Below are 22,440 nucleotides of genomic sequence, written 5' to 3' on the forward strand. Positions count from 1 at the left end.
TCCTTGTGTCTTTGGAAAGGTAATGCAACTTCTACATAACGTATTATTTTATATTAGGAAAAAGAAACTACACTGTTAGAAGGCTACTCTTGCAGTCAGAAGCAAGCCAATGAGAGAGAGATATGCAATGCCCTCTGTTTAAAAGTCAAAGTAGATTTTGTACAAACCAGATTTTTAAAAAAAAATCTGAGAAAATATATGTGCAATATTCTTTTTATTGCTATTAGTAAAATTAGATTAGGGTGTGTAAAAACTGCAAAGAGAGCACGGTATATAGAGAGTATATAGAGATTTGCAGTTATAACTTTAAGTAATTGTACCACAATATTGCATAAAGGCATTTATATATTTTAGTAGGATAAGTCTAGGATGAGCTTATTATTCATTTGACCTACAAAATTATTGCATCTTTGTGAGTTAAAATGTACCGTGTATGAATGCAGAGAGGTTTGAAACATAATGTTTCTTGAATAAAACTATTCTCTAAGATACCACAAAATAGTTCAAAATATTCCAAATACAGAAAGTTCTCAAGTCAAAAGTATTCACAAATGGTGCATGGTAAAGCCTGTTTCATACGCGGTGTATTGATTTAGTGAACATTACAAGAGCGCAGAAGAATCCCCCCATTATGTAAAGAGAGATCCTAACCATCTGATCTCTGGGTTTAAGAAGTGACACATCATATGTCTGATTTGTTCCAGGCAGCAGTCAGTCAGTCTCTTCTCCAGGCTTTGATTTACTGACTTTAGGTTGTCCTTTGCAAACTTAGCCAGTTGCTTTGCACTGCATACTGCCACCTTTGACTTAATAAGATGATTACTTTAGGTGGTCCTGGAACCGTTGAGCAACCAGGAGCTGATTTTTTCACCTTTAGGAAGATGGGCAATGAATTTGATTTTAAAACTAGTAATATACGGTGAATTTCCTCAGGCACAGGAGGCGTACGCATGAATTAAAAGGCTTTATCATGGCAAAGGCTTATATTAATTTGACCTTTCGATTACATACTTAAGATATTAAAGGCTAAAGACAGCATTATAGTAATTAGGATACTGAAAGATATTGTGGATGCTTATATACAGAACACTGCGCCTTTCCTTCTAGAAAGGATTTGTATAATAGTGAATAAGTGCAAGAAGAGGGAGACTGTGCATAATCTAAGGCTGGCTTATCCTGTTTGTAACAAGTAGAGAGCTTATGGATCTGCTTTAGAATATTCACATTGTTCTGTTGCAGGAGGTTTCTGGGGCCAGTATTTCATTTGGAAAAGGTCCTCATTCATATGCATCATTTTTTTTTATTATTATTTAGCTCTCACACCTTGCTTGGAAATAACTGCTAGACTTTGGTACCCAGCAGGTCTTTGATCACATTCAGCTTTTACTTTGTTCATCTTGCTTTCATTCGGGTCTGAATGGCTACCTGCAAAGTAAGTGTTGCATATTTGCCCTGAAGTGTTAGTGTAAAACGAATAGGGTTTGCAAATAGCACAAGAACCTAGGGGTTCGAGGGAGGTTATACATAGTAATGCAGCATCATTATATTTTCTTTGTGCCTGTATTCCTGTGGAGAATCGATTTTGACCCAGCACATCACAGTTAAATATACTTACATTTCCACAGGAGAGATGATAATTCCCTATGCCTGTTCACAAATAGAAAATGGTTGGCATTTTCTGTAGCTTATGTACATCTAAAAGGTTCCATATGAGCCTACTGATGCAGTATTTGAGGGTAATTTTATTCGCCCTCCCCGCTCCTGTAAAATGATAACATAGCGAGAGCATGATAAGATGTCACACTGCTTTTTGAAATGCTTGCAGGAAAATGATTTTAAAAGTGCATTTGTATCCAAATTCAACATGTTTCTAGAAAAATATTCAAAATATATTTTATCCCCCCCCCCAATTACCTGTAAAACATTATTGGAGACCTTCATATATGCTGTTACATTGTGTAGCTAAATTGTGCTAGGATTTATTTATCCCAAATGAAGTCTTTTGTCATGATCACCTTTTTTGCCATGTCCCTTAACAAACGCTGATAAAGCTTTTTCCTCATTTCCATCAGATTTGTCCTTATGCTCATAACTCCAAATTGCTCTTTTCTCTGGGTAGGGCTATAATTATTTCAAAGTCTGATGGGACATTATTAAGAAGGCATGACCTTGCAAGTACATTCCAACCTTGATATAAGGCTCATTACACTGCAGTAAAATCCCAGGACCTGATATTTATGTATATAGTTAAATTGGAAAGCAATATAGGTTACTAAATTGGACAACTATATAGGTTACAGTGCTCAGAGATGAGGTGACAAGCGATTAACCCTACTGTGGTACTATGCAGTGAAAGTTGCATAATCTCTGCTTTTATCTTTAACTGGCAAGGAATGCATTCTTTCTTAGGCAGGAGACCTGTATTCCTGAAAATCCCTTTTAAGAGTCGACAAACATGTTAATTACCATGGTATTATTGCTAGGACCCTGAAAACAAAACAAATAGGTAAAAATTACTAATTACAAAACTCATTTTTAATCATCCTTTTTTGGGGGGTGGGGTCAAAATCCCAGGAAAATACTTTAGAAAAGTACACCTGTAACCTGGGATTAAATCTCACCGAGACTTCTTTTTGAGTTAACTAAGTATAAGATTTGGGCTGTATGGCTAAAAGCCTGTGTATATTTACATAAAAATAAGACCTCATAGATTTCCAGGGGACTTAACCTCTGAGTAAAGATGCATAGGGTCCTTGTACACCGCTCCGAAATTTTTTCAATGAGAATATTTTTAAATATTCTAAATAAATAAATAAATAAATAGGGTCATACTGCAATTCTTCTAGATGAACTGTAAATTTAGGCTTAATATTACAAAATTAAATACAGTATCTTTTGATATTCTAATACATCTTTTTCTTCTTTAGCCCACAAGATAGCAATATGTTCCCAAGTTCCAGTCCAGTCCCACACACATTTAATCTTGAATATCACTGAGTTTACTAGAACATGCTTGCTGCTATGCATGTTTAGGATTGCCATCTTTCTTTGGATTGAAAGTCTTTCTTCTAGGTTGATGTAACTACATCAGACAAACGTTTCAATAGATTTGAGGACATGGTGGGACATGGACATCTGTGGTGCTCTGATAGCATGTTGATAATGAATGCAGGTTTGCATACTGTGTGAATGTTTCTTTTGGTGTAGCATAGTGGCTAAGAATGTGAGATAGGATAGCAATTTCCATCTCAGTTCTGCTATAAATTCACTAGATGGCCTTAGCAAACCACTATTCTCCCATCTGCAATTTGGGAATGATAATACTTACCTTCCCTACAGGACTGTTGTAACATTTACTGAGATAATGCATGTGAAGTGCTTTGAATATCTGAAATGTTTATAGAAGTGCTAAATATAATTGCTTTTATTATTGCGTGCTTGGGATTTTTCATAATGTAATATGTAGAAGAAACATTAGTAGCACTACCTAAATCGTATGATATGCATTGTACGCTTATTTGAAATACTTGTAAAATAAAGTATATTTCAAATGGCTCAGATGAAAACTCTAAAGCATTATATAAATTCTAATTAATATTGAATTGTATCTAAGGGCTAATAAAGATGACAGAGCATTTCACAATTTACAAGAACATCTGATACAATGTTAAGTCTTACCACATAGTTATATAAATATTCTATATTTAGAGAGATAATATTTTTAGGCATGTTTGGAAAATTCATACTCATCGTGAGTACAAACCTAAAATGTGAACATAGAATTACTGAGATATCAGTAAATAAAAATACTTGAGATGTTTGCAAATTATACGAGAAAAGAGGTTTTTGTCAATATGCTTTATCAGGGCAGAGCAGAATATCAAAAAGAAGGTTCTGTTTTTATTACTGACCTACTTAATCATCCAACATTTTATTCTTGCCCTGTACATTTATCACAATCTTAGTCTAGTAAACCATGGTTTATTAGACTATGAATGAGTTAAGGGCTTGTCTGTTCTCTCTTCACCTCTTCCCTGTGCTTGGCTTTATTATTATTATTTATTTATTTATTTATTTATATAGCACCATCAATGTACAGCAAAGATACTCTGTTTTCTTAAACCACAGTTTCCCATGGTAGCTTCGGCTATTGGGCGGTATAAAAATTTAATAAATAAATAAATAAATCTAAACTGGAAACTGTGGTTTATGGGCCAGGAATGAAGGGGGATGAGGGAAGGGAAGGGATAAGAGGAAGAATGAGAAGGTAGCCTGTGGGCACATGCCTTGTTCCTGGTCTGATTTATCAGATCAAGATTGTGATGTCTGAACAATATCTCTTCTGCATTTGCTATCAAAGCTTTAGGTTATAATCCTATACACACTTACATAGGTGTTGAATTCGGTAGAACTTACTTTTGACTAGACTTGCATAAGATTTCACTGTTAATGAGCTTGCTTCTCAGGGGGATAGGCAATATTTATGGTGGGGGACTTGAGATCTGGATAAAGTCGTCCATTTATAGGGTGTAGGTGCATCTTCTAAATGTTGGAAATCGTTCAGTAATAAATCTGATTTGAAAATATAGAAACAAAGTGTTGGAAGGGAAGCACTTATTTAATAAGTGGAAGATGCACTCATTTGCTTTGGACTTTACTTGTGGGTGGGTTGCTAGGCTGTCAGAAGTGCTAGGCCGGATCTATACTACTGCTTTAAAGCGCTTTTTAACAGTTATAAAGCTGTTATAAAGCGCTTTAAAGCAATAGTGTAGATCTGGCCCTAGTTGGTACAGTCAGAGTGTTTAAGATAGGTTTAGTTTTGTGAGGGGTAGGAAACTAAGTGGCAGCCTATGAAGAAGACACAATTTCACTGCTTTTGTTGGAATACAATAAATACAAATAAATAAATTGGTTGACTTAATTCAACTTCTTACATCTAGTCCTATATGAATGATGGTGATAAAACACATTAGTATTTATATGTCATTTAATATTATACACAGTGCTTCCTAATCATTATTTATATTTACAGTAACCTGCCATTATGTGCCGTTACTGCTTCTAGCTTACTGATAGTTAACTGAAAACGAAAACTTGTGCCCAAGGTCATCCAAACAAGTTGGATTTGAACTTGAGTTTAAATCTGACACTGTACAATTCTGCCTTTAGTTTTGACAAATTCACTTGTGAACTGTAATGCATGCCATGCAAGACCAAAATACAGCGTCAGTAGCTCTGGAAAAAAAATGTCTCAGGCAAAGAGTAATGTGCAGGTACCTGTCATACTCACCAATGTGGGAATAAACCATGTTCCTTCAGCATTCTGGTTTGCTCTTATGTAGTGGCATTGCAAAAGAGCTGGCAAGAGCTGCTGAAATGCATGTATTCAGGCCTGCAGGATACTTGCGAGTAGAGAAGGGAGCATGGAATAAAGACACAGACACCAGAGCTTGGGATAAACTAGGGCCTCTTTTTTTACATAAGGGAACTTCACCCCTCCCTGGATCTGCATGTGAAAGTGCAGGAAACTATTAGACCCTTTCTTCAGTCACCTAGCCTGCCATAAGGGCGAGCCACTCCAGCCCCTTATTCAAGCTACACTTCAGTGTATGGGGGGACCAGCCTGCATCATCCCCACTCAGTGCTGCAGAGTTCCATTTAGATGAGACAAGAGGATCCCCCAAGGCAAACCGTATCCTGATATGAGAACTGCACAGCCCCCGAGGAGTAGGACTTCCAGATATGCTAATCACCAAAAGGTGCCAGAGTGCTCACCGTCCCTATCGTAATATCGTGCAAATTCTTGCACACCCCTGTCAATCCAGTCTAATCCACTTATTTACACACCCTCCGCTAATCGTAATTCCAGTATGGAGTAGGCAAACAACCTGTTCACTACGATTCATGGCAGAGGGGGCTACTGGCTAATCCCATACTAGTTAAAGGGAGGGAGGCTGGGAGCCAAGAAGCGAAAGAGCCCGAGCTTCGGTGGGGCATGCTTTTATAGGCTCTGCCCCACGCATGTTCAGCGTCTTTCTTCCCCCTTCCCCCCCCCTCCACAGAAGCTGCCCAAGCTGGTCCAGCTGGGTGGGAAGCGGGCATGTTGGAAAAAAGCATAGTCACATATGAGAGGGCAGTGTGAGAATTTCAGAAAGCTGGTTTGGTCAGTGAATGGCTGTCTTCTGCACATGGCAAAATAAACCCTTGTGCCATGCTTCATCTATGGCTGTGTACATATAGAGGGGTTGTCTGTGTAGGGAAAGCATCTTGTATGAAGTGGAAAACAGATTGCCCAAGTCATTTTGGGTGCCTGAGGCAGAGAATTGAAATAAATATTTTGTTTTGCTTTTTACTGTTTTGCCCTGTTTAAAAATTGGTTTTATGGTATGCTGCATTGTTGTGCCACTTTTATTATTATTAGTAGCCACTTTGGAGGACTCTCTGACATAGAGGTGGGCTAAAAATTATAGTAAATTAATAAATAATTAACAATTTGCTGCCTTTCAATATTACATAAAAGCCTCCCTAATGGAATGACTCGCCACCTGGTCAGTAGTGGCACAGACAACCTTGTGCTCAGTTGATGCAATTAACCTTGGAGGAGGAGAATTGAGCTGCTGCATCCAAGACCATTCCTTCAGATTTTGCTTTCACCATTTCTGTGTTCTGTGTACCTCTTCCAGTGGTGTACTGGAGCCAGAGCTCATAGGGATGCAGCAGCTATACTTTTTGATTAGTAGGGATACTGCAGCCATCTGCCACCCCCACCCCCTTTGGAGACCCCTGAGCTTAGCTGCAGTCCTCACCGTAGCTGGTGGGGGGGAAGTATACTCATCTTTGTTGTAATGAAAAATGTTTTGGGGTGGCTTGGTCTTGAATGAGCAATTAAAACCCATTAGCTTTACAAAAGGCTTGTTCCTAGTAAAGATGAATACTCCTAGAATTGGTTTGTTGATATGGATCTACACAGTTGCCTGCAATTTTGGACTCCCCTTAGGGCCGGGGCTATGGAGACTGTCATGATATGAATGTCTGCACTTCAAAATTTGCCACTATACCACTGACCTAATCCCTCTGCCTTGCATGATATGGTACAGATGTCGTGACTCTGAAAAATGCAGGTGACTATATATTGTCTGCCACAACACTGGTCAAACTGTTCAGAGATTTGTACCATGAAAGTATGATGAAGTCAGTGATCAATATTCATTTGAAATACAAACATTTTAGGAAAGGATTTACAGCATCCTTCTTCTCTGCATATAGAGTCATCTCCCCCCCAGACCCCCCCCTTGCTTATGGCATTAGTGTGGAAATTCCCCTTCCTGTCTCATGTCAAGGGCTGGAATGGTGGTGGTGGTGCTGAGATTCCCTGGGAAGCTTCACTGGAGTTTTATCCTTCTTTGGCTCTGACCCATAGTGGGGTCAAATGGGGCTGGCCAACAGAGGGGCTCTAATATAAGCATGTACCTCTCTGACAGCTCACACGAAATTAGGATTGTTTTGTTCCAATGTGCATCATTTTACAAAAGTCACACAATTTGGACAACTCCTTTTGGATCTATTTCCAGTTGCCTTTTTTGTTTTTTCCTATCCTAAATAATTCAATGTTGTCTGCAAACTTGGATGTTTCATTCATCCCCTTCACATCTTTTAATATTTCCGCTTCTAACTTTAAACACCAATGCAGGACAGAGTCACAAGCAGGTAATTAATAGCATTTATATGAGTTAAACCATGACTTGGTACTGCAGGTCTGTTTTAGCAACCCATATTGTTGTTTGTGGAGTTCATCTTATAGGAAGGGTATATGAGTATAAATTGGCTTCCCTTAATACCCCACTACATTTGGAACATATTCTGAAATTAGAAACACACCATCTTTCTTTTCCCCTTTTTCTTTTGGCACGTTCTCTTCCTACACTATACAGAATTAGAAAGCTACTGTTTCTAGCAGTAAAGGATTCAAAATTATTTAAGGATGTTTAATCTCCAAAATGTCAGGAGAAAGCATCAGTTTGTAGAACTGTAAATGTCAAGCTTGAAAGCTGCTACCATTGTCTTGATTGGAGAGTCTTCAGTGCCTTTCATTTCATACTGAATGTTTCTCCTACATTTCTTTTCTGTACTAGAATTATAATGATTGATGCCGCATGTTCTAAAAATATCTCTATTGATGACTGATAGTAGCATACATTTTCAGTGTCTGAAGCATTCACATTAGATTCTCAGTGAAACAGAACGTTTTACATTTTGTCCTTCATTGTTAGAATAATGCTGCCAAAGGCAACAACATATAATACACATAGCTTATGCCTATGCTTCATGTTATTATATAAATATTACATTAAAACCAAATATTGTACAGATGTTATGACTCTGATAAATGCAGGTGACTATAGATTGTCTGTCACAACACTGGTCAAACTGTTCAGAGATTTGTACCATGAAAGAACAATGAAGTCAGTGATCAATATTCATTTGAAATACAAACATTTTAGGAAAGGATGTGTGATGTTTCATTGTTGTCCATGTGAAAGAAAACATGAATGCAAGTATTGGTTATAATTTTAGTCTAGCTTCAAATGAACAAATCGTATCAGTACATTTGTATAAAAGAAAGACTTTAAAACTATCTTACTTATTACAGAGATTGCCCATTACATTGTTTTAAGGGCTATCCCTCTAGCCAATGGAGGGTTTCAGTCAGGCAGTGAATCCGCTCTGGGTTTCAGCCAGAAGCACTCAGAATTCTAAAGGAGCCATCCAAAGGGCTTAACGTTGTTGTTGTTGTTGTTGTTGTTGTTAACATTTCCATATCACCCCATAACTGAAGCTCTCTGGGTGGTCTCCAAATTGGATTCAGAGCCTTGAATAGCTCCATTTGAGTTCTTCTGACTGAAAACTAAAGCAGATTCTCTGCCCCACTGACTTAGGAGCCAGCCGCCTACATTGTCTTCAGCAAAGCCAGCTCTAGGATTTGCATAGATGTCCAAAACATGGCTCCCATCATTCTTCCCTGCCCCTAACCACAGGAGTTGACTCTTACAGCCCTATTAGTCTGGTTTATGCTCTTAGACCAAAATTTATAAGAATAACACAGTCCTCTCGTCTCTGTACTAGGAAATTAGAGATCATCCCAGAGGTTCCTGAGATGTAAGAGGGGACTCTGTGGTAAACACCAGTCTCCTGATTGGAGGGACATGAATTGGCAGTGGAGCATGATTCTCTCATGCTCCTTTTAGCCATGCCTGCACTGATGGGCTAAAAGAGCATGGATGTAACTTCCAGATATCCTTTCCTTTGGTATTTGGGACATTGCCCCATGAAGCTCCTATGCCTCTGAGATGTTATCCTATTTCCAGCTAGTGGAGGTCCAAGTATCCTCCCATAAGGAAGCAGTGGAGCATTACCTCTAATGTCCCTTCAGTGGGGCCTATGTGAGGACTATTGAAGTGGTCTAGACTTTATCCCTGCCCAATTTTCAACCCTTGCTGTATCAGCTCTCTGGTAGTTGTTGTTGTTTTGCACTTTTCTTTCCAGTGCTATAATATGTTATTCTTTTTGAGATGCAGTGACCAAAACTGTGCACAGTGTCAGCCCATATATTTGTATTGAGGCATTATGGTACCGCCCTCCTATATTCAATGCCTTTCTTAATGCAGGGTACAATTTATATAACAAATTTTAGTCTGCTTAAGGCCAGTGACAAACAAGCATGTTTTTTTTAAAAAACAACAACAACAACAACACCTGGGTTGCTACGAATAAGCTAATGTGTTACTTAACAAAGTATGGCTCCTCCTTGGCTCCTCCTGCCTGTTAGAACAGCTAAGAAAACCAGGAATGCTCTGTCCTTGGGTTGTTTTGTGTGACATCCAAATTCTGAACTCTGGCTTGTTTCTCCCTCGGCTGGTCAATTCAGAGTAACGCAGGGTTTAGAAAAAAAGACCTTGGTATTGTTGCATGAAAACTGGGCCAGAGTGTTGAATTGTAATCCCTGGAAGTTAGTGGGAAAATTGTTAGTCAGTAGTTGCTAATCAGTAAGAGTCAACTATTTTTCATTTCATTTATTTATTTATCATTTCTATACCGCCCAATAGCCGGAGCTCTCTGGACGGTTCACAGTTTTGTTTTGCATGCAGTAGAGAAATGGTATCTTTTTGTTCATTTAATGTATATACTTAACATAAATCTTGATAAAAGAACTTGCTTACTCGGTTTTTATTATGACAGATTTTTTTTTTTAAAAAAAAATTGTAATAGAATTTTATTATATGTCTCCTATTGAGACATTACTATTTACTGGCATTTGTTTGCTGGATATGAAGAAGAACTGTTGCTTAAAAAGTTTTTGAAATCAGAATTCATTTTCATTTGCTTGGGATTTAAGAGTGCCGATCAGTCAAGCAAACATGATTAGGTAACTCTTCATCTCTGTATACTTATGAGTGTCCTATTCATTAATAGACAGATATCTCTGGTTATCTTTTATGAAAATTGAATGATATTTTTCTGCATTGTCTTCACTTAGATTTGTTTTTAACCAGACATAATGTGTTCCAAAGCAAGATAGCTAGGGATGATTAAATGTTATGCAGGGATTAAATTAGTCTTGTAAATAAATTCACTAAAGTTACTAGCCTACCTGTTCATTCATACCTGATTTGTCGTTTGAGACATACAGGGGTACAACAAGAAAAAGGATCTTTTATTAGCATCTGCCAAGATTTCTTTTTTTAATAGGTGGTACAGAGGAGCCAAAAATGAATTGGGGCCAAAACTCTGGGAGACAGTTTTGGGGCAGGCAATTTTAATTGGGAAAATTATGCCGGGGGAAAGGTTTAACACCCACTCCCAGCACTGTGTTCCTGATCAGATTCCCCACCCCACCACCCACCCCCAGCTGCTATTAATTCTAAGTGAGAGATCATAATCATGGATATCCGGTGCGGTGTATAGTTCAGCCCTTGGAAGGAAAAATATCCTATTCTCTTCTGAATTATGTAAGCTTCCCTGGCTGGACACCTGGTGTTGATTTTGACAAGAGGCTACCAGGCAAATGGTTATTTGTTTGCGAGACTGCAAATAGTGGTTCCTACTTTTTATTATTATTCATGGTGTTCTTCCATGCAGAAATGTTCCATGTATTCATTTGTAGTGAATTTTCTGAGCTTTATATATGTTTGTATCAGGCGAAAGCTGGAAATATATAAATGAGCTGGAGAAACGTTAAGAGCAAGTGGATAAATAGTCAAACTAGGCAAATATATTACTTTTTCTTGCTGATCAAGGGTGAAATATAAAAAGTACAAAACCTCCTATTATGTAGACTGGCTACTTTTCACTGACACTGTACGATGGGAAATGCATATGACTCTATATGCTACTTAATAATAATGATGATGATTTTATTTCTTACCCACCTCTCCATTTCGATCGAGGCAGGGAACAACAGTAAGTATAAAATAATAAAATACTGATTAAAAACATAGTATACATTGTTAAAACATCCTAAAAACATCCTAAAAACATACTTTGCACTTTTACCTGCCCATGTAGCAGGAGAACCATGCAGTGACATTTGAATTGTACTTGGAAGTAGGGCAGATCCACCATTTTATGACAAATCCAGCATTTCCTTGCACAGCCCTAGGCCTCCATAAGCAAGTTACAGCCTACAACTCCCAGTATGCAGTGCCTGGGGGGGGGGGCTGCACTTACTGGGGCCCAGAAAAGGTACGCACACATGCCCTTACTGCAGCCATCAATGCAATCACCTGCTCCTTGGCGTGATCGGCTCCTCCTTGGTGCAGTTGCCCACTCCTCAGCACAATCAGAGAAAGCAGGTGGCTACGGAGTACCTGCAGAACAGGTGGGGGGGGGGGCACCAGGTCACTCGAGTATCTTGGATTGCGGCAGCAGTGGCCAATTGCACTGAGGAGGCAGCAATTCTGCCAAGGAGGTGGCATTTGTGCTGAGGAATGGGTGATTGCGGTGGCAGCAGCAGAGAGGACTTGTGTGCCCACCATTCCTGGGCCCCGGTAAGTGCAGCTCTCCCAGGCACTGCATGCTGGGAGCTGTAGGCTGAAACATGCTTACAGAGGCCTAAGGCTGTGCAAAAAAATGGCGGATCCACCATAAGATGGCTTCAGTGATTCAGATTTCCGAATCTGAGGCCCGAGGCTTGCAAGTGGAAGTGAATAGGCAACCATTGTAGCTGGCACAAAGCAAGTGTAACATTATTATTATTATTATTATTATTATTATTATTATTATTATTTATTTATATAGCACCATCAATGTACATGGTGCTGTACAGAGTAAACAGAACATAAGAATCATGCTGGATCAGACCAGTGGGCCATCTAGTCCTTCATTCTATTCACACATTGGCCAAGCAGCTGCCTATGGGAAACCCACAAGCAGGATGTGAGTGCAACAGCATCTAGGCCACCATATTATGCACTAGCTGAAGCTTCCAAGCTATCGTCAAAGACAGCCCATATAATGCACATAGTAGTAGTCTAGTATTGATCCAACCAGAGCATCTGTAACCAAGGCAAGATCTGCCACATCCAGATAGGCTTAAAGTTGGCACACCTTTCTCATTTGATAAAAGACACTCCTAGCTACTGTAATCACCTGACCTTCCAAATACTGACCCTGTCTTCAGCAGAGCCTTTACGATGGGGTGCACACCCCTTTTGGCCCTACGCTCCCCACATATATAATATTCAGTTATGATCACACACACCAGTTAATCTACCACTGATGATAGAACAATCTGTATCAGGATTTCTAGGGGAGGGAATTTGGCAGCATGGTGGACAAGGCTTCCATGCACCCCTGGATACTCCCATGCTTACCTGGTCAGGGCTGAAGGGAGGAATCCCATGGACCCAATAATACTGGTGACCTCAGTAAGGTCCTATCCTTTGATTGGCAAGCGGACCCCCAGTTTGTACTTGTGACTTTATATCCCGATCTATGCTCAAGACTTTTAATCCTGTATGGCAAATGAAGGTAATAGTGAACTGCACATTTCAATTTTATTTCTTATTTCTTATTACATTTATATCTGGGTTTTTTTCCTCAGCAAGAGAACCCAAGGCAGTTTACCTAGTCCTCTTTCTCTACATTTTATCTTCACAACAACCCTGTGAGGTAAGAGGCTGAGGGTCATTGAGAGGCCCAAAGTCACCCGGCGAGCTTCATGGCCAAGTGGGACTAGAACCTGGATTTCCTGACCTAGTACAACACTTGAACCACTATACTACATTGGCTTTGTAACACATTGGGCCAGGCACTGTAGTAGATAACCATGGAAGGCAATAATATTGATTTGCAGTTTGTAATGCAGCCTCAAAGCTACTAGCTTTGATCTTCCACAGTTTCATCATACATTGTGTCCCATTCTGAATCAGAGTTCTAGGCAACAAGTAACAGAAGAGATATTTGCATCTCAGGGATTGAATTGTAACGTGTAGCCCTGCAGTCACCAAATCAGCGATACTTCATATCTATGGCTGGAAAAATCTTTCCAAACCTTAGGAGCCAAATTCTAGATTTTAGGAATCATTGTCATATTTTTAGGTGCCAGCCCTATACAAAGATGGGGAGGAAAGTCAACATTCCTAATTGCCATTTGTTTCAAAGTTGGCGGGGCAAGCTGATGTGATAGCACAGAGTACTTCTTTCATTTATTTTTTCGGGTATTTCCTTGTAAACAAACCAAGTGTTCAGAACAAGAGAAAAGATTAAAATAGTGTTTATTGCTCACAAAACTCTAGGATTTCAATTACTGTAAACAGATAATAGTTTTCCAGTAGGGAAAGCACTCATCCAAGCTGTATCCTGAAGAACATTTCACTGTTTTAGCTGCAGGTACTGTTCACAAAAGTCTTTAATAGTTCCTCTGTGTTCACCTTTATTGCCTCTCTCTCTCTTTCTCATATTCACTAGTCTTTCTTTGTTCCTTCCTGGTTGGCTACATTCCTAATGTGTTCCACCTGGTTTACTGAATTAAAATCTATGAGGCTTCTTAGCAGACGTGAGAACCTTCTTTGCTAGTTTGCTTCTCTCCCAAATAAGCTATGTCACATATAAACAAGAGAGCGAGTGTGATGTGGTGGTTAAAGTGTTGAACTTGAATTCTGGAGATCCGGGTTCTACTCACTCAGCCATGAATTTCACGTGGTGACTTTGGGCCAGTCACTGACTCTCAGCATAATCTACCTCACAGGGTTGTTATGAGGATAAAATGGAGGGGGGAAACGACCTTATTAGTTGCTTTGGGTTCCTTAAAAGAGGAGAAAAGGAAGGATGTAAGTGTAATAATAAAATAAATAAATAAATAAATATACATACATGAAAACAATATTGCACGCAAGGAATATCAACTTCATAAACTATTGAAATCTTCCACAGCAAACCACAACTGGAAGATTGGCGTAACTCCAAATAAGGTAATGGAGATTTTCAGAGCTTATTCGTAACTTCCAGGTACTTCTGTGGGGAAGATACATTACATTCCCTGTTGCACTCAGCGGCGTTTTTGTCTCAAGGTACTAAGATTCTTGGCTATGATTCAACATGCCATGTGTGGAGTTCTGTGTGCACTGTGGTGATTTGGAAGCCCCTGTTACAGTGGCAAAATCTCTACACAGCCCAATAATCCGCACCTTCAGGAGTGGCCTCTGGATGCAGCATGAGAAGATGAAGGCCGTTGCTAGATGAGGGTTTAGCCTGGGCTGAAACCTGGGCTCACCCCTGTGCGTGCAGATGACGCACAGGGGATCCCGGGGTCAGGCCGGGCTAAACCCTCCCTTGACCTGGGATAACCGGATCCACTTGTGGCCCGTTTTTTCTGCAGCCCTGGGCTGAGGAAAGTCTAGCTGGTTCCGCGGCTTTTCCCAGCTACATGGCTTACTCGCAAGTAGTCGGGAGAAGCCGTGCTGTGCCCATCGGGCCGGGGGGGGGGGAGATGGAGGCCAGGGGGGGAAGAGCGGACCTGGCAGGAGAGATTGGGGGGGGGGAAGAGCAGAGCCAGGATGCGGAGATCGCAGCCGGGGTGGTGGAGGAGGGGGCATCGGACATGGCAAGGGGGCGGCGAGCGGGCAATGGGGGGCGAGCGGGGGGGCATCAGACATTGTGTGTGGGGAAATCGGGGGCAGGGGAAAGTGGGGAACCCTTTATTTTTTTAAAAAAAAGACTTACCTTTTCGTTGGTGCGCTCCTGTGCACATGGCCCCTTTAACTTTTTTTAAAAAATGGAGGACGCAACGGAGCTTTCATTTCCCTGTCGCGTCTGATGTGTGGAAAGGAGTGACAGCCTGTGCTACTTCTAGTGCGGGCTGGCTGCTCCTCCCACACGGATTCTGAGGTAGGTCTAGCAAGGCCCGAAGTCAGAAAAAGAAATTAGGAAAGTCCTAGCTTGTGCATAGAAGTGCTTGGGCACAGGACTTTCTGGTACTTAATCTTTACTTTCTAATTAAATGAAATGAAGTTAGAGTTCACGTTTCTTCTCATAGCGGTATCCCTGCAGCCACAGTTATCCATGAAGAATGTGATCCCACCACTTTTCACAACCTGTGTAACACTGGCTTCCCATCAGTGAAAAGAACTTGCCAGTGTAGCCATATTCAAAAATAGTTTCTGCATTTTGGAGAAACACTATGTAGCTACCAATACGGCTCAAAACTCCAGTGTGTTGAGCTGAATCATATATGAGTACAGCCATATTTGAGGATAATTTTCACACAGTTTTGACACTTCCATGTAAACAGGATTAAGGCTGCAAAAAGCAATTAAGCGTTTAGTATGAAAATGTCAAAATTAGTTATCATAAATGCTGGTAAAGCCAATGCATGTAGTTCAAGGTTGTATTACAGATATCTGGGTTTGAATATAGGCTATATTTCAATTCAGTAGATCATGGCTGGGGAATCTGTAGCTCTTCAGATGTTATTGAGCTCCAACTCCCATCAGTTGGAGCTCAATAACACCAGCCTGATCAAGGATAATGGGAGTTGTAGTTCAACAAAATCTGGATGAGTTTCCTATCTCTACTGTATATATATAGAAACAGGTCTGAAGGAACACTTAGCAAAATCCTTTTGAGTAGTCTACATTGATGAGCTTTTCTTACTGGCAGGCTTACCTGGTGTTGATGGAAGCATAGTGATGTGATCAGTGGCAGAAGCTTGGAGCCGCCATTTTAATTTCTCACAATGTTCTGGAGCGACATTATGTTAAAGACACTGGGGGAAATTAAAGCTGTGGCTCCTAAACCCAGCCCCCCCCGGTGGGTCTGGGGAAGCATCAGTGCAGAAGTAGAACCCAGGAGCTGCCTGAGAGTGCTGCATGCTGATGGTGGACCTGCACAGAGAGACAAATGGATATACACATGAATAACACTCCACCCTCTGCCACTGCTCAATCTCCCATTCCCAAACACACACCTACCATTTGCCGATGGAAAATGTACTTCAGATTTTGCCAATACGCCCCTTACTTGTGATGCTTAAGTAAGTGTTTCATAATGACAAATTACATTCACAAATAAATTGACTTTTATTGCCAGTGCACAAGGAGCTTTTCTAAACAAGGAATTTATTGTGCTCTCATCATTACATACTCATGTTAGTTTACCAGTTCTTTAGACAGTGGTGACCCTTCAGTTTTTTGTCTGTTTTGAAACAGCACTGTCAGCAAGGTTTTTCAGAGCAGGGAATAAGTAGTATTATTTGTGAAAGCAAAACAAAATGATTTTTCACTTGTGTAACTCTTGTTACTCCACTATACCATAGTGCCACCTGGAGATTATGTAGCAGAACAGCAGGAAAGGAAATGCTCTTTGTGTAGTGCTCGGATCCCAGTTCTGCAAAGAAATGAAAATGGGATACTGTACAGTGGATTAACAGCCTCATGTAGAAAAGATCAAGCTGATTATGTAATCGAAGAGTGAAACTGCCTGTTAGTAGGGCTGCATTTGGAGGTTGCCTATGAATTGTCCATTTAGTATTTTAATCACCATTTTTATTTATTCAATATATCCTAGATATTTGCAGAACTTGCTCCATTAGTATTGCTTATGAGTAATAAAGAATTTACGAAGTTATATGAATGCCTAGAAGTATCATGAATGACTGGTTCCTCTGGATTAAAGAGGGAGCAAATTAGAATGTACTTCGGAGAAAATATGTGTGTTGTGGATAGTTTCAACCTCAGTCGTTTTATTAATACTTAATAGAAATTGCTCTGTGCATATTTTGTAGTTTATGAAATCCCAAGAGGACAGTATTAAGACAGTAGCCCCAATCTGAAAAACACACCCAATTATATGTATGCTTTCAGACTGTGTAAAATTAGCCAATCATTTTAAAATTACCTGTGAACCAGTCTCCTCTGATATTAGACCCTAAGTGGATCCTACCGATTTTAATGGAACCTTCTTTCATTTAGTGTATTTCAGATTTAGATTATACCTTACAGGCAAAAAATCGTTTCTTGTCACTCCTTCCTTTATAGGACAAGAGATCAGAGAAGTTTCCTTCATTTATAGCAAGGAACCATTTAGGGCATTGAATTCTAGTGGAACAAAGTCACCGTGATGTACTAGAATTAAGGGATGTAACTTGTATTCAAAGGATTTAACCAGTGTTCTCATATTTGTGGTTAATGAAGAAAACAGTTATATTGCAGAGTTATCACCCACACAGTGCATTACAGACATGGTCCATATTTAACTTTTGGAAGAGAACATTTTTCATTCCATCTTCTGTAACCTTATATCTGCATGTGTTTTTCTGGTATCATCTGCCAAATATATGAACATAGGAAGCTGCCTTATACTGAGTCAGACCATTGGTCCATTTAGCCCAATAATATTTTCTTCTCTAACGCAAGAGCCCTCCTTGGTCTGTGTCAAAGTCTTTCATAATGCTGTTACATTTTAGATGGAGATGCCAGGATTGGACCATCTGTATACAAAGTGTCTCCTGTGCTACCTATGGCCACTCCTCTTGGATCATATACAATTCCCTCTTGGCATAGAAAAGTATGGTTGTTCTTTTGGTTATGTTATCAGGTGTCACACTTTGGGAGTATCTGGGTAGTTATTAGCCCTGTCTGTGTAAATCAAGAGAGAAATAGCCATGTGAGTCATTTGAAGGAGAAAATTGCAGGGAGTTTGACTGATGTAGGATTTTGTGGCAGTGTTGAAGAACTGACTTTGTGACTAAGGTCAGAGCACCTCTTTAGATGGTTAAAGATCAGGTGTACAGCTGGAAATATGCTTACAAGAATATTCTGAAGCTTTTGATCATATGCTGCAGGAATCCCCAGTGGGGGATTTCTACAGGGAGAAATATTAATTGCAGCCCTAAGGAAAATGTGTAATAGGCCATCCCTGCTGAATAGAGAACGTGTTTCAAAGGCAATTCCAAAATGAAATGTGGCAGAGGGGGAACATATTTTCCCTGGAGACTAGGTTAGATATATGGTATTAAATGGACTGAGAAAGCATTGCCAAATCCTGACTGCATTGGGTTCTTTCTTCTTAGAATATTATAGCAACTGAAATGTTTCTTAAATATTTAAGGGTATAATCCTATGCATGTTTAGGCAGAAAAAGCCCCTATAATTTTCAGCATCCTGGGGATTTTAGGACTTTTCTTTTGTCTAAATATGCATTGGATTGTGCCCTTAAATATTTCTCTTTTTATTTTATTTTATTTTATTTTATTTTATTTATTACATTTTTATACCGCCCAATAGCCGAAGCTCTCTGGGCGGTTCACAAGTTGGTTTAAAAGGTAGGTTTACAGCACAAAGACATACCACATAAGGAGGATTAATGAATCAATAATAAAGCCATGTTTTGGAATTAAGGCAAAAATGAGGATTTAGTTGCTGGTAACCAACAGGAAGCCAGATTCCAGCTAACATCAGGAAAAAGAGCAGTACGAGAATGGAACCAATTACCTAGGGAGGTAGTAGGCTCTCCTGTAGTAGTGGCATTCAAGGTGCAGCTGTCAGGGATGCTAAAGCTAAAGCTAAAGCTTTTAAAACTTGATGTTGTGCAGACTTCTACTGTTACTTTCTACTGTTAGTTTTTCCCTACCCTGTGCCTGCTTACCCTACCCTGTACCTGTTTGCATTCTCTTCCCCTCCTTATTGTTTTACTATGATTTTATTAGATTGTAAGCCTATGCGGCAGGGTCTTGCTATTTACTGTTTTACTCTGTACAGCACCATGTACATTGATGGTGCTATATAAATAAATAATAATAATAATAATAAATGCTTTAATGTGGATTCCTGCACTGAGCAGGGAGTTGGACTCAATGGCCTTATAGGCCCCTTCCAACTCTAAGATTCTATGATTCTATCCCCCCTCCACGTCAAATTAATGCTACATTTGAAAAAAAAAAACCTATTGTGGCCTAGATTTATCTGAAGTAGTACAAAGGAACAAGAGAGTTTTGTTGTTGTTTGTTGTTGTTATCATCATCGTCATCATCATCTAAAGCATATAGTTTGCTTTAAAGCAGCCTGTGTAATATTACATGGTAGCTATAGATTTACTTATCTCTACCTATAAAGCGAAAGGTATGTGTGTGTCACATATGTCCTAAAATGTTTATTTATTTATTTAAAACATTTATATCCTGCCCTATATCAATAAGATCTCAAGGTGGCATACAGATAGGTTTACCCACTTCTACATATGGTATTGCCTTAATACTGTTCACCCAGACAGGCCTTCATGTACATGGATCAGAAAAAAATCTAAAAACATCCATTTTGGAGTTTTAAGTATTTCAAAGAATTTAATAAAAAACTAGGTTTACGCCTACAACTTCCAGCATGCCTTGGGTGGGAGGCCAGACTTACTGGCCTTTGGCAACTATTATGATTCCTAAGGTCAGTCTTGCGCAGTCAACCCAATTCCACATAAAAGGAAACAACCCGCATAAATGGGCTGCATCCATTTGCGGTGCCTCCTCCCACCTGCCATGTGTGGTTTTAAAATCATAACTAGATACAACAGTGTGTCTTTGAGAGGCCGAACACTGGACATGCTCAAAGACACTCCATTCTGATATTGCTGTTTTCTCAAAAGCTAAGGGAAGCACACGTACAGGCTTCACCCTTAAGAGGGAGGGAGGAAAGGGAAGCACTCTGCACATGCCCAGAAATAGGTGGGCCGGTCCTGACCCTTCAGTACAGGCTCCTGATAGAGCACTTGGTGGGCAAGAAGTGCAGGCCGGGTCAGTCCCAGCAAGACTTGACTGGAACTGGGCACATCCACTGACAGTCACTTACTTCCCCACCTTTGTAATACTATTCCTCAATCCTCTATTGAAGAGCAGCATCGGCAATGAGAGGAGGAAAGCGCCTCTCAGAGGACGTGGGAACCTGTGAGCCGCCAAAGGCACGCTGGGAGGTGTAGTAATGGCATGTAAAGTGGCTGATTTTAAATAAAGCATCGGTTATCAAACCATGCTCTGATAACCCCTCGTTTGGATTAATGCAATGCATTATACGTGGGGCTGCCTTTGAAAACGGTCCAGAAACTTCAACTGGTGCAAAACAGGGCAGCACGCTTACTAACAGGGACTTACTAACACATCACGCCAGTCCTTTTCCAGCTTCATTGGCTGCCAGTCCAGGTCCGGGCCCGATTCAAAGTGCTGGTATTAACATTTAAAGCCCTAAACGGCTTGGGGCCAGGTTATCTGAAGGAACGCCTCCTCCCATATGTACCTACCCGGACCCTAAGGTCATCCTCAGGGGTCCTTCTCCGTGAGCCCCTGCCAAAGGAAGTCAGGCAGGTGGCTGCCAGGAGGAGGGCCTTCTCTGCTGTGGCACCCCGGCTGTGGAATGAGCTCCCTAAGGAGGTTCGCTTGGCACTTACATTATATGCTTTTAGACGCCAGGTGAAGACCTTTTTATTCTCCCAACATTTTAACAATCTATAAATTTTAAATAACATGGTTTTAAATTTGTAATTTTGCATTGCTGCTGTTTTTATCTGGTTGAGCTTTTATATTGTATTTTATATTATGGTTTTATACTGTTGTGTTATACTTTGAATGTTTTTAATTTTTGTGAACCGCCCAGAGAGCTCCGGCTATTGGGCGGTATAGAAATGTAATAAATAAATAAATAAATTAGCAAACCACGTCACCATCTCTCAGTCTTAACTCAGCCCCCATTTTCCTGACCTCTCACTAACTGTCTTTGTTCTTCTTCTACCTGACTTTCCACAAGTGCCACTCATCACTCCCACCATTCCATTCTAGCATTAGCTGTCAGTCATTCCTCCACTCACTCTTCTGTTTCAATAGTAAAGTCACTGGCCTTCTACATTAAGATGATTACCTCACAGACATATATCTTAGGAAAGGGGCGAGCAATGCTGGGTAGAAACTTGAAATTTGGCACACTGATAGGTCTGGCTGTACAATATACCAGAAAAATCTAAAAACATGGAATTTTGGATTTAAAATCTTTTTTAGAAATTTAATGAAAACTTGAGGCTTATACCTACAAGTCCCAGCATGCCTTGGGTGCAACTCCCAAGAGTCTTCTCTTGCCACCAAACTATGATTCATGGTCATGACCAGAACAAATTGCTATTATTCCTGCAGGACATTCCAAAAATAAAATCTGTTAAATGTAGATATTATATAGTAAATTACACCAATAAAGTATTCAGTGTTCTGGCTGCTTTCTTTTTTTCATAATAATAACTTCAGAGCACATGCATACAACAGTTCCTTGTGTTCACGGAGATCCGCTTCCCTACTATATGTTATTCAGATATCTGGACAATGCTGGGGATATTTTGAAAACATATTCTTAGGTTTGCATCTTTTTTAGCTGGTAGAAAGGGTGTTGTGTGTCCTGATTGTTTTTGAAGGTTAGACGGCTGCTCCAGCCAAAGCATGATGGGAGGTGTAGGTATTTCAGGTAAAACAAAAAATGTGGTTCATCACGAAGCTCCAATTTAAAATACAGTTCTTATTAACACAATTTTCCATTTAGTCTAACAAAACAATTTACTAACTCAATCAAACTAAAAAACCCCAACCAACCTAAAGATGAGTAAGTTGCAGAGAAATTTATTAATTTTCAAATAAATGTTATAAACGTTATTCACAGAGCTGAGCAACGCCGGGTATATCAGCTAGTTTGTACAATAATTTCCAATGTGATATTTTCTAGATTTATGTTTAACATAGTCATCACAAACTCAAAAGAGAATGAAAGGGGATAGAGGAGGAGAACAGAACTTAAAGCAATAGTGGATCCACTGACTTCAGTACTTTGCTAATTGCTAGAGCAAATGTATAAACCAACCATTGTGGAAACATATAGAGGATCATGAACTGATAGGAATTTCTCAATAATACTGTGGCTCATTTCAAAT

The 22,440-nt window shown here is 39.8% G+C and overlaps 2 protein-coding genes across 8 annotated transcripts in view; both read left to right on the forward strand.

Annotated features, from left to right (window-relative positions):
* The window catches only part of NOL8 (nucleolar protein 8), a 501,501-nt gene extending 494,702 nt beyond the window's left edge, over nucleotides 1-6,799 (forward strand). Inside the window, exon 12 of the mRNA XM_063121205.1 lies at nucleotides 6,789-6,799. The gene's annotated coding sequence lies outside the window, so the exon portion shown is untranslated. The remainder of the gene's footprint in view (nucleotides 1-6,788) is intronic.
* The window catches only part of ATP2B2 (ATPase plasma membrane Ca2+ transporting 2), a 254,320-nt gene that overhangs the window by 512 nt on the left and 231,368 nt on the right, over nucleotides 1-22,440 (forward strand). The window lies entirely within an intron of this gene.

Source organism: Elgaria multicarinata, chromosome 3 (genome assembly GCF_023053635.1).
Source record: "Elgaria multicarinata webbii isolate HBS135686 ecotype San Diego chromosome 3, rElgMul1.1.pri, whole genome shotgun sequence".
In the NCBI taxonomy this organism is placed as follows: Eukaryota; Metazoa; Chordata; class Lepidosauria; order Squamata; family Anguidae; genus Elgaria; species Elgaria multicarinata.